This window comes from Solanum dulcamara, chromosome 1 (genome assembly GCF_947179165.1).
Source record: "Solanum dulcamara chromosome 1, daSolDulc1.2, whole genome shotgun sequence".
NCBI classification, from domain to species: domain Eukaryota; kingdom Viridiplantae; phylum Streptophyta; class Magnoliopsida; order Solanales; family Solanaceae; genus Solanum; species Solanum dulcamara.
Window position 1 is genome coordinate 47,444,133 of NC_077237.1, and position 12,931 is coordinate 47,457,063.

Below are 12,931 nucleotides of genomic sequence, written 5' to 3' on the forward strand. Positions count from 1 at the left end.
AATGCATCAAACCAACCTACTAGGGAATGACATATCCTACTATACAATGCCTCAAAAGGTGCCATCTCAATGCTCGAATGATAGTTATTATTATATGCTAACTCTTCCAAAGCCATGGACTGATCCCACTAAACTCCAAAATTAATAACACAGGCCGGTAGCATATCCTCCAAGACCTGAATAGTCTTCTTTTATTGGCTATCGGTCTAGGGTGGAAAGCTATGCTAAACTCGACTTGGGTGCCAACTCCTTCTGAATAGACCCCAAAAGTGCGAAGTGAATTGAGTACCACAGTCTGAAAAGATAGATACTGGAACCCCATGCAATTAGACCACCTCTCGAATCTAAATCTAAGCTAACTTTTGTGAAGTGTAGGTAGTCTGGACCGGTAAGAAATGAGTGAACATAGTCAATCGATCTATGATAACCTAAATAGAATCAAAACCTTGGGAGGTACATGGTAAATCCACTACAAATTCCACAGCTATCCGCTCCTACTACCACTCTATAATGGGTAGTTACTGTGTCAAACCACCTGGCCTCTAATGCTCGAACTTAACCTGCAAACAGTTTAAGCACCTAGCGATAAAAGATACAATATCTCGCTTCATCCTACACCATTAGTAATGCTTTTATAGATTGCAATACATAAGTGCCGCACTAGGATGAATGGAATATCTGGAACAGTAGGACTCTTCAAGGATGAGCTTGACTAGATCTCCAACTCAAGAAACACAGATATGACCCTCAATACTCAAAATTCCCTCTAGATCTAAAGTTACCTTCCTAGCCTCCCCATTGAGTACCTTATCACGAATCACCCTTAGTTATGGGTCCTCAAACTATTGTGCTCGAATCTGCTCCATCAAGGAAGACCTAGCCTATACACAAGAAAGTACCTTGCTCAACTCAGAAATATCAATGCAAACCATCTGCTTAGCTAAGGACTGAATGTACGAAGCTAGAGGACGCTCCTTAACTGATAAGAATGCTAAACTCCCCATACTCACCACCTTCTGGCTCAAAGCATCTGCTACCAAAAGCATTTGCTACCACATTTAACTTGCCTGGGTGATAAAGAATGGTGACCTCATAGTCCTTCAGCAACTCCAACCACCTGAGCTGCCTCAAATTAAGGTCATTCTAGCTGAATATGTACTGAAGTACGGTGGTCAGTATAGATATCACAATGGGTTCCATATAAGTAATACCTCTAAATCTTCAATGCGAAGACTACCACCGCCAAGTCTAAATCATGTGTGGGGTAGTTCTGCTCATGCACCTTTAGCTGTCTCAAAGCATATGCAATAACTCTACCCTTCTGTACCAAAATGCAACCCAAGCCAATGCCTGAAGAATCCCAATACACTATTAATCCCAATACAGTGTTAATCCCTAGCTCTCAACAAAAATAATAAGAATTGGATATAAAGTCAACAAGGCCTTGAGCTTTAGGAAGCTCAGATCACACTCGTCAGATAACTATAAGGGAACATTCTTTTGAGTCAATCTAGTTAAAGGTGTTGTAATGGAAGAGAACCCCCCCACAATCCTTCTATAATACCCTACTACCCCGATGATATTGCGAACCGCGATAGGAGAAATAGGCCTAGCCCAATAATGAACTTCCGCTATATTTTTTGGATATACCATAATCCCATCCTTGGACACCACGTTCCCTAGGAATGCCACAGACTCAAGCCAAAATTCACACCTAGTGAATTTGGCATACAATTGCTGATCCCTCAAAATCTGAAGTACTATCCTCTAATACTGAGCATGCTGCTCTCTGCTCCAAGAGAAGACTAGAATATCATTAATGAATATAATGAAAAAAGAGTCCAAGTAGGGCCTAAATACACGGTTCATCAAATGCATGAATGCTGCGGGTGAATTGGTCAACTTGAAAGACATGACTAAGAATTATATTGCCTGTATCGATTCTTGAAAGCAGTCTTAGGGATATCTGACTCCCTAATCCTTAACTGGCGATACCCTAACCTCAAGTCCATCTTAGATAACACTTCTGCACCCTAGAGCTGATCAAATAATTCATAAATCTGAGGCATCGGGTACCTATTCTTAATGGTAACCTTATTCAGTTGCTTGTAATAAATACACATACACAAGGTACCATCTTTTTTCTTCATGAACAGAATAGGAGCACCCCAAGGAGACATACTGGGCCTAATAAACCCCTTACTCAAGAGGTCCTGGAGCTTTACCTTAAGCTTTCTCAAATCAATCAGAGCTATCCTATACGGTGGAATAGAGACTGGCTACGTAACCGGCTCAACATCAATGCCGAAATCAATCTCATACTCAGGAGGAAAGCCAGGTAGATCTATGTAAAATACATTATGGAACTCTCGGACCACTGGAACAAAATCAATAGAAAGAGTATCAGCACTAGTGTTACAGACATAAGAATGATAGGCTAGACACACTTTCCCCACTAACGCTAATCCCTACGAAAGGAAATCAAACCACATGGTCCATGACTAATTGTACCTACCCATATGACCGGAGAAATACCAGGCATACACAAAGTAATGGTCTTGGAGAAGGAATCCAAAACCGCATGATAAGTAGACAACCAATATATGCCTAGAATCAAGTCAAAGTCTAACATATCTAGCACAATTAGATCTACTTTATTATCATACACAACATTAGTAACCACACAAGATCGATACACTCGATCCACTACTAAAGAATTACTTATCGGGGTAGTTACACACATAGGCACATATATTATGACTCATATAAAATATCCCATAGAGTAGCATAACGAGTAGACACATATGAGTAAATGGACCACGAATCAAATAAGGCATAGGCAGGCTGATGAGAGACAGAGATCATACCTATGATGACAGCATCCGATGTCTTTACCTCTAGCCTACTCATAAAAAAATACATATGACTGCGCCCACCACTACCACCTATCTGGTTTTCTTGGAGACCAATCTTATTATGCTGAGACTCGCCTCTACCACCCTGTACAATCTCTCTAGGTGGCTGAACTAGGCCTTGGGGCCTGAACTTGCTAATCCTGCTGACTCTGGCGTATCTGGCATCTACGATATGTAATAGTAGGAAACTCCCTAGCCAAGAGGCCTACCACACAACACTCATAGCATGGCCCTCTGAATTAGCATCCATATAATGTCCCGACTAAACCAGAATGGCCATCATGGCTTGAATACCTAGAAGTCTGACCCCAAGAAGACTGACCCAATGTTTGGCCACTTTGACTACCAGCGTCCGCTGATCCACTATAACTATACTATAAGGCAGCTTGTACCGATCTACTGGGTTGATACTGCTAGGGATGACATCTGACTAAAGGACCCCTACTATGTGGTTGCCTTCCACTGAAACTGCCCTACCAGCGAGGCCTCTTATCATTGCCTCCGTAGGCCTCATGACGTATAGACTCAATAGCATGGGAATGATCTATTATATGCATGAATGAACAGCTCGATGCAACCATTTTCTCTATAGCCAACCTCAAAGGAACAGATAATCCTCTGACAAATAGGCGTACCCGCTCCTTCTTTGTTGTCATGATCATGGTAGTCTTCTTAGAGAGCATATGGAACTGATACTAATACTTTTTGAATGCTATCTATCCCTGTACTAGCCTTGTGAACTCATGTCTCAATCTCTCCCTGAAGTTGTGGGGTACATACTTCTCCAAGAAAGCCTTAGAGAAATAATTCTTTCACATAGGCGGCGATTCCGTTGGTCTGCAACTAAGATAAAATCTCCACCACTGCTTCGCTGGTCCATCCAGCTGGAAAGAGGTGTAATCGATTCTGTGGGATTCCACCAATCAAAGGTTATGTAACCTTTCCTGGAAACTAACAAGAAACTCATGGGCATCCTCGCCTGTGACACCTGAGAACCTGGGAGGGTCCAATCTGATAAACCTCTTTAAAATCTTATGCTCCTTTGTGGTCATAACCGGCCTTGCTTTCATGTGCTGAAAAACTGTAGAAATAGGTTGAATCACTAGATAAGGAGCGGTAGTAGTAGGTTTTAGAACTGGGGCTGAATTATACACTGCCCCTACTTGCCCGGAAGTCTAAGCATCTTCTCAAACCTGGGTCTGGCAGATATGCTAGGTAGTGTCCCTCTGAAGACATACCCTCCTTGAAACTGAGGATCCAGGACAAAGTATCCTATAACACTAGTGTGTCCATAAATTTGGGTGGAGGCTGGGTTAGATGCTCCTCCACTGGCTGAGGCTTGAACTACTCAACCTATATATCTGGCTCCGGCACTAGTGTTGTGGCTTGAACTCTGCCTCGGCCCCTGCCCGAAGCTAGGGCTTTATCTGTAGGAAAAGGATGTCCTCATCCACACCGACTAGATCTCGTCCTCTCCATTTGAGAAAGAGTTAAGACAATAAGATTTCCAGTTCTTCGTCATTATTAGCGCACTATCAGAAACAAGAATAGTGACTTAATTTCTAGCAATGTCCTATAGCCTCTCGAAGATTGGATGTGGATATCATCGTACCGATCGGTGGGACTCTACTAGATACATGATCCTATAATGGTGAGACCAGTGAACCTAAGCTCTAATACCACTGTGTCACGACCCAAATTCGCGTCATGATGGCGCCTACCATAACCCTCGAGTAGGTAAGACAAACACAAGAAAAGCGGAAAAGAAATCTCAATCTAATTAAATAATAAATAACATAAGAAGGTAAAAGCAAAATAATATAACCCAAGAAAAGTTAGTCCAAGGTATAGATATTTAAATACGATACAAAATATACAAAAGGCCTGATAGTGACCAAAAAAATGACGAACTGACACTAGACCAAACCGCAGACCTGGTGTCATCTATACAGGAGCTGCTAAGTATAAAAGCTGACAAAATATATAAATATACAATACAGATCTAACTGTCCAAAATAAAAGAGATAAGTTAGAGCAAAAAAGGGAATGTAGGAAGCTTCTAAACGCAGGAAGGCCACCACAATCCAAAACTAGCTTTGTTATAAATAATCTGGTGTGCGCTGAGGGTGACTCAAATTGGTAGCTATCAAAAAGATGCAAAAGTGCAGTATGAGTAACAAAACATGGGGTAATCAGTAGGCATTATAGGCCGACCAAACTCAGAAGGAATAAAGTATATAATAAGTAGCATCATAATACTAATAACAATAAGATAAGAATACAAACTATAAATATGGGGAAAGGGGCACAGGAATAATCATACGCCAGTCAAGTAAATTCAACATACCAAGTAAGCGCAAATCAATAATCCCATATGATAAAACTACCGAAAGAATACTCAATGTAAACTTGTAGCTAAGGCTCTATATCCTTAAAAATATCCTAAAGCGCCTAAAATTCACTCATCGATCTTCCTAATAATAGTAATAGTAATAGTACCCAAATATGAATCATGGGCCGCTTATAATTCACACCTCAAGCTTCTCAATAATAGTATTAACAATAATAATATGATATATGTATCAATAGTCCAGCCGAAATTCACACCTCGAGTTTCTCAATAATAATAATAATAATAATAATAATAATAATACCTGAGATATGTATCAACAGGCCACCAGAAATTCACACCTCGAGTTTTTCAATAATAATAATAATATAATCTAAATTATGTATCAATAAGTCATCCTAAATTCACGCCTCGATCTTCTCAATAGGATTTCCATAATTAAAATATCACTGATATTTCATTTCAATCATTACACTTTGTTATAAATATAAAAATATTGAAATTTCCAGTTTATTCATTAAAAAGGGGTTTTTAACACAGGTGAAGCAAATCAATAAAAGTAATAAGTCAAAATCATATATCACTCCAGTTGAGTAAAAATCCCATTAGAGATGCCAAATCACTAACATGAGAATCTGGTGTACCAAAAACATGGCCTCAGGCCCAACATTTCAATAGTAAAAGCTAGCAAGATATAAGCATACACTGAAATCACAACAAACGTCAGCAAAAACTAAGCAAGTCAAACAAAGGCACATCCTATGTTCAAATCACCTAGGAGCAAGCTCTAAGGATTTAAAAAGATATAAACAAGCCAAAAAATCACCAAGAATAAGGATCCAACAACTAGAACCCCAACTAATCACTAACGATGATCATCGGCTCCCAAATTCTCAATGCACTATCAACACCTAAATCACCAACCCAATCATGCATTAATTCTCAAAATATACTAATTCTAGACAAATCAAGTCTAAAAAAAGTAAGCCATAGACTACCTCAAAGTTGAAACCGCACTCGAAACGCTAAATTTGAGTATTTCCTTTTCGGACTGCCTCCAAAACATTTCACTATATCAAATTGTTGAAGAACATATAAAAATAAGACCAACGATATCCATATTGCTATAATTACAAACAAAACTAAAATTAGGTCAAAATTCGACATTAGGTGCCAGATCAAAAAACCAACTCCGTCACAAGGTCTCTAATAATTCAAGGAACTTGTGCCCCAAAAATAGGCATATTACGAGTAACGGAAGAGCTCAAATAATCCAACCAACTTCAATCCCTAGAATAGTGTTAAAATGCAAGAAATAATAAAATTTACGCAAAACTTACAAGGTTTTTAGGACGAAAAATGGTCTCGAAACGTTCCCACAAGAATCCCCAAAGCACTGGACTATAATGATAAAAAATAATCAAGATTTTCTCTAAAAATCATGTTTTGAAATGTTGGAAATAGAGAGAAAAGGGTTGGCATCAGCTCTTAAAAGACCTCACTGACAGGTCCCTAAAAGTTCTCCCCGAACGCGGAGACAAGCTCTACGAAGGTGGAGGTTTGTCTACGAATGACACGACCCAACCCCGTAGGCCGTGACTGGTTTCCAAGATTGACACTCATATATACCCCTATTAACTATAAGTAAACCATGCTTAATTTATAACTTAAGGAGATAGAACATTATCTCAAACTTTCACATGTTCAGATACTAGCACAACCCGCCTATTGAGGGGTCACAACTTATCAATAGGTAAAATAGTCCATAGGCCGACGAGACTGTCATAACATGTGGGGTTGCCCCTTTATGTACATATACGTGAGCCGACAAGGCTGCCACTACGAAAGAGAATGTCCCAAAATAGAAGTCATATGGACACAACTTAACACGTATACACATAACCCACACATATATCTATAGAACTCTAATAGTGTCAATGGTGTCAAATGGCGAGACAGGCCCCTGTCGTACCCCTGAATAAATGGATATATATACAATAGAAGATTAGTACAAAAAAGATAGGCTCCAACACAATGGAGCTCTTCCCAAAATCACTGAGTGGAAATCCTAAGCTGGTGGATTCCCAAAACGAGTGTCTGTACTTGCAGGCATGAAATACAGCCCCCCCCCCAAAAAAAAAGGGTCAGCACGGAATACGTACTGAGTATATAAAGCATATAATAGCATAAGTAGATTACAATGGAAATAGGGACGCAAGAGACAAGTATGACAATTAACAAATCACTGTACCTGCATCTTATGAAATAAAGTCATATATATCATCATCACATATCATAAGCGGCCCGTTGTGGGGATCGGTGTTACAAATATATCATTATATCATTATATGCATATATATATCATACCCGACCCTTTAGTGAGAGACTCGGTGAAGATGTAGTGTACATTTATACCGTACCCGACCCATTATAGGAATTGGTGCCATAACCATGCCAGTGCATTATCATATCATCATATACATATATCATACCAAATTTGGCCCATTATGGGACTCGGTGAAGATATAGTGAAGCTGTGTATGATAACATACCCGGCCCATTATAAGACTCAGTGCCATGACCATGTCAGGGCATCATCATATCATCGTATATATATATCATACCCAGCCCAGGACTCGGTAAAAGATGCTTTGACAGTATGCACGAAAAGAGTAGTGAGTAACCATATGCAAATTAAACCATTATCTGAAACTCAATAAAATAGTCAAGTAAACCATCACTTGAAGATCAGGATAGTAATTGTCTCAAGTACCCTCTAAAGGTCATTATGGATCATATCAAATAGAGCCTCAGGAATCCTAGACATGTATCAAGACAATGTTAAACATCTTATAGAATCAGAGACATTTGTCATCGTAGAGTCCTTAAGAATAAAAGCTTATACATCCAATCACTATTCAACATATAGAAGGCTCGAGGGAAATAGCTCAACTACTTTAAAAGTTTTAACATCCAAAAGTGAAAAAGAGTCATCAATCATACTCAAAGCTTATGAATGGAATTATCCCCAAAGCTCATATCACATATCACTTATATCTAAGACATGCCAAAAGAAAAGAAAGGATAGGCTTTACATACCTTTTATTGATCAACCATAACCAAGCTTGCTTCATTACCAGTTGAACCTATTTAATACGAAAGTAACACTATTATTAATACACTACAACTTTTTAACTTATAACTCTACAACCAACCACCCATAGGAATAGTTTCCTCATTCACACTTCTCGACTAGTATATTAATTAGTTAAGAGGTTAATGGAAATCGGGAAGCATTTCCCTTATATCTCGCCCTATCCATCCTTCAAATTACACTCCGATTAGCACAGCCATACCAACAACAACAACCACCATCCATATACAATAAAACTACTTCAACATTATTCAATACAAGTTCCAAGTAGCCCACCGAAAACCATGACACCAAAATACGGTGTTCGATCTTTATTTCATAAAATCACAACCACATGGAAAGAAACATAATGTGAACGCGATCAGCAACACTTATACTCATTCATAATCACCTTTATATCCCTTCAACATATATAAATTACCTTTAAATACAATACCATAGTAACGACAATACTAACAAAACTTTAATCCAACTAGAACGGCCTCAATTGTGTCCATTTACAACGTTAACAATAACTATGTAATTTTCTTACCTCCAACCTTATTTAATACAAGTAATCTTTCAAGTAAAACATTATCAACTCCAATTTGAAAGAAAGAAAGCCTACTTTAACAACTTGGCTCTACAATAGAACTGAAAATTGATGGACTTCTCGTTGACCTTTCTTGTTGTCCCAATAATTAATTTACGTTGTTAAACACCTTCACTTGATCGAAGAATACCTTAGATAATTAATTTATGAAGTTAAAATTGAGGACATACCTTGTAGTAGCTTGGTCGTAGCTCTCTCTCCCTTTCTCTAAATTTTTCTAAGTGTAAAAGATGGAAATAAATTCCTTAGTCATCAAAATAGGTATATATACCCCTCCTTTGAGAGTGAAATATGTCAGCCCCTAAGGGTAACACGTATCCAGCCCCTAGGCGTCCACCTCATCCTATGCACCCACCCAAGTGTTGCCACGTGGTGGGGTGGGGTCCACTTTAGTAGGTGCATCACCTACTTAGTCCATGTAGTTGCTCACCTACTTACTCCAAGTCGGTAGCTTATGCAAGTAAGTCAATTACCACGACTCATTATTTTACCTCTAACTCCTTCCAAATCCCTCTAAACTTATTTCCAACCATCACTGCTCACACAGAACTACATGGATAACATGGATCACATAGAAACCTTTTAGAGAAAAAAATGTTCCAATGTACAAAAGTGTGGCGTATAACATCCTTCCCCCTCTAGAACATTCATCCTCGAATGTTAACTAATCTCATAAGGTCCCACAAGGATTTTGGGAATTCTCTGTAATAGCTGTCATCCATAGGACTTGTATTAACCAATACAATTAATTTAGGAGTTTAGATTACCTATAGACATAGGGAAGAAGTACGGATATTTATTTTTCATCTCTTTTTCGGCTTTCCAAGTCATCTGGTCTCTATTTTTATTTTGCCACCATACTTTGATGGACGCCATGTCCTTAGTTCGCAACCTTCTAATCTACCGATCCAAGATGGTGATATGTTGCTCCTCATAGGATAACTCCTCTATTATGTAGACCTCATCTACAAGAAATATTCTGGAAGGGTCGCCTATACATTTACAGAGTATTGACACGTGAAAATTGGATGTACTACTTCCAAATCAGATGGTAGGTCCAACTCGTAGTTAACCTTGCTTACCCTACAAACGATCTGATAAGGCCTAATTTACCTCGGGCCAAGTTTCCCTTCCTTGCCAAATCTCATTACACATTTCATCGGTGACATTTTCAAGAACACTCCATCCCGAACTTCAAACTCTAAATATTAATGTCGGTTATCTGTGTATGACTTTTGTCGACTCTGGTCTTCTAATAGTTTCTCCTGAATAAGCTTCACTTTCTCAATAGCTTGCTGAATCATGTCTGGGCCTATTACTTTAGTCTCACTAACCTTAAACCAATTAATAGGTGATCTGCAATTTCTTCTATATGAAGCTTCATATGATGCCATTTGGATACTAGAATGATGGCTATTATTATGAACAAACTCAATAAGTGATAAGTGATCACCCCAACTACCTCTAAAGTAAATAATGCAGGACCGCAACATGTCCTTTAGCATTTGAATAGTACGTTCAGCCTGCCCATCATTCTAAGGGTGGAATGCTGTGCTACAATTTACCTGTGTCCCCAATCCTTCTTGGAATGATCTCCAGAGGTTAGCGGAAAACTGAGCCGCTCTATCTGATATAATAGATGTGGGGACCCCATGAAGCCTTAATATTTCCTTAATATATAACCTTGTATCATCCTCGGCTGAATAAGTAGTCCTAACTGGAAGGAAATGGGTTGATTTTGTCAGGCTATCTACAATAACCCATATGGAATCATACTTTCGTGGAGTGCGAGGTAGGCTTGTAATGAAGTCAATCTTTAGGGTTGGCTATCAAGTAATGTTGGAGTTTCTCCCATATAATAACTTTACATAGCTACTCTGTGCTCTTTCTATCAGCAACTGGTATAATTCTGAAGAAATTTGACATATAAGTTCACCATCTCTTAGTAACCAACTAGTTCTGATCGTCTTGCATAAACTATTTTATAATTCCCTTAACCCAACTTGTAACGCTCTAGACATATTATCCCGTGTCTTTTCTATATCTTTAATTAGACTCATCTATTACCCCTTTTCTTCGATTTTGCTCTTAATATTTTGTCAGGCGTTATATTGCATTCTTTACAAGAATATGCGAAGGTGCTCAACTTAGCCCAAGAAATACCTTAGCGTCATCTCACTAATCTTCATGCTTTACCTTGACTTCTCCTCTCTTATTGTACACTCAGTATCGGGATAGATCTTTGGTCCAACCACGGCCATGTCCTATTTTCCCTTAGTACTAATTTTATTTTGGTAATTTGGCTTAACCCATCTTGCATCTCTCTATAACGTACCCAAAATATCATAACTGTATTGTCATTATTGAAACCTTACTCCTCTGATCATGTACTAACTCATTTGGTCTTACACTTAACAAATAAATGTTCGTAGGTTGCATAACTATTCTTGAACAATTTGTATAAGGTATATTCAATCTTAGACATAGTCTTTCTGTCTCCTCATTCATTCTGCTTTTCATATCTCATTCCTAATAAAACTCGCTCGTCCTATTTTGTCATACTTCTTTCTCTTCCTTTATTCACTTTTTGATATTCTCATCTCCTACCATAGGAGATTTTCTATTCCTTCTCCTTGGTTACTTATAAATAGCAATATCATTAGCGAATAACTCTATAGCCAACATCTTGGCTTTTAATCCAACATAGCATCGTTATCCCTCATAATATCTCTTTGTTATTTGATATCATTCTCTTGTCATACTCATTATTTTTATACACACCCACCTTCTAACATCATGTCATTCAAGGCCTCTACGAAAACTTCTTAACGCTGACTCAAATACCATTCTGACTTCTTTCCATTTATTGTTGGCTTTCAAATCTTACTAACTTATTTCAGCAAGGGATCTTATTTGGAGTTTCAGCATCCATATCAAATATACTGTAGTGTCAATTGCCTCCATCTCACCCTTATATTTCTCTCACCCACTTCCCACCTTAAGGGTGTACTTGTACCATTATTCATTTATACTTTGCTTTAGGTCCCTATTTCAAATCTTAAATTCATCCAATCTCTTTTTCCAATCTACTTGGTACTGTACCATATCCATATCTTTCTTTATAATTTATAAATTGATTGTCCAGGTACAAAACCTTGATTAAATCATGAAGCGATGAGAACCTTGCCATATATAGTGCAAAATTTCATCTGATAATCTATACTCGAGTAATGCAACCAATGTAACAACTCATCTAAGGTCACATTCCACTCATTCCCATCAATAGTTAATTAGTACTTGTAGTCATTCCAATCTAACTTAGGCAACACTTATATTCCAACAATAAGTGTCCAAAGTTCTCTTGAAATAGTATCTTTACCCCAACCTATATAATCTATTTCTTTTTGATGAATTTATACTGCACCATTTGTTCCTCAAGCCTACCGTCTTTGTCCCTTATCATTTCTCCCCATCTATGTCCATCTTTTATTCTGCATATGAGGAATCTTATGCTACTTATGTATCATTCGGAACACATTACTTCCGCATAATTTATTTTTTTCTCCAAGATATATTTTATTCATCCATCTTTATTTATATCATACAAGTCATTTTCTAGCACTCATTCTACCTCGTTGCTAATCTTTCTACAACTTGGTCTTTCAAAGTTCCTTCACTTTTAACATTCGTACCCTTGGCTACACATGTCATGACTTATTGCTACACTATTATCTCGCTTTCTTCTTGTTTCCTCTTTTCAGTTACTCTTTCTTTCCTTGTTCTCACTATCATTTCCATTATCATATCACAACAATACAGGGATTCCAATATCAATAAGGGTATGGAAATGATGAACTTACCTCGTATATTCAACTCAAACTACACCTATTATATTGTCCTATTTACTTCCCTTTCAATAT